This window comes from Crocodylus porosus, unplaced genomic scaffold, assembly GCF_001723895.1.
Source record: "Crocodylus porosus isolate Cpor-Errol unplaced genomic scaffold, CroPor_comp1, whole genome shotgun sequence".
Classification (NCBI taxonomy): Eukaryota; Metazoa; Chordata; order Crocodylia; family Crocodylidae; genus Crocodylus; species Crocodylus porosus.
In genome coordinates, this window is record NW_017728886.1 from 74,884,203 (window position 1) to 74,885,026 (window position 824).

Consider the following 824-nt stretch of genomic DNA (forward strand, 5'->3'; position numbering starts at 1 on the left):
CCCGCTCCGCGAGCACGTCTGTCCGCCCCGACCCGCACCAGGCGCCGCGGCGGCGGCTCCGCGCTCCGGACACGCGGGCTGAGGCGCTGCCCCCGCCGGCCCCCGCCTTACCCCGCGCGGCGATGCGAGGCGATGCCGGGCCCGGCGCCCCCGTCGCTGTGGGGGCGGTTGCAGCCTCTGGGAAGGGGCTGCGTGGGATGGAGGAGCCGGCCCCGCCGCCGCGGCAAAGCTGAGCTCCGCGGGGAGCCCGCAGCCGGCTCGCCCAGGCGGGGAGGAGGAGCGGGGGGGTGTCCTCCTCTGGTCCCTCCCCGCCCTCCCCCGCGCGGGGGCTGAGGAGCGCGTGTCCCTGGACCCCCCTGATTCCTCAGCACCCAGCCGGCGAAGGAAAAGGGGGGAGAAAGAGGCGACCCGTCGGGTCTCGCAGCCACACAGACTCCCGAGGCTGCAGGCGCCCCTCAGAAAATGCCAGCTCCCCGCTTTGCTCAGAGCCGGGCCGGGGGCCCCTCTTCAAAATAAGAAGAGAAGCCCGCCATCCCCCCCAGCCCGCCCTGTGCCCATCGAGCCCACTCTGGCATCGCATGGCCGTCCTCTGCTCGGCTTCCCCCCTCAGGGCATTCCTATCAGACCCAGCTCCTGGCCCTGTTTTCTCCTTACCTGTCCCCCCAAATCAACCCATTTCTCCCCGCCCCCCCGCCAAAAAAACCTCCTCGTGTGTGCTATGGTGAGCCAGCACAAGCTACTTCTCCACTCAAAGCTCCATTTCTTGCATGTTACACCCCTGCCACCCTTTTCTGGTGCACAGCCCTTTGATAAGAAACTGGGGT

The 824-nt window shown here is 69.4% G+C and overlaps 1 protein-coding gene across 1 annotated transcript in view; it reads right to left on the bottom strand.

Annotated features, from left to right (window-relative positions):
- The window catches only part of ENTPD3 (ectonucleoside triphosphate diphosphohydrolase 3), a 30,628-nt gene extending 30,326 nt beyond the window's left edge, over positions 1–302 (bottom strand). The window contains exon 1 of the mRNA XM_019536554.1: positions 112–302. The gene's annotated coding sequence lies outside the window, so the exon portion shown is untranslated. The remainder of the gene's footprint in view (positions 1–111) is intronic.
- Positions 303–824: the final 522 nt, after the last annotated feature.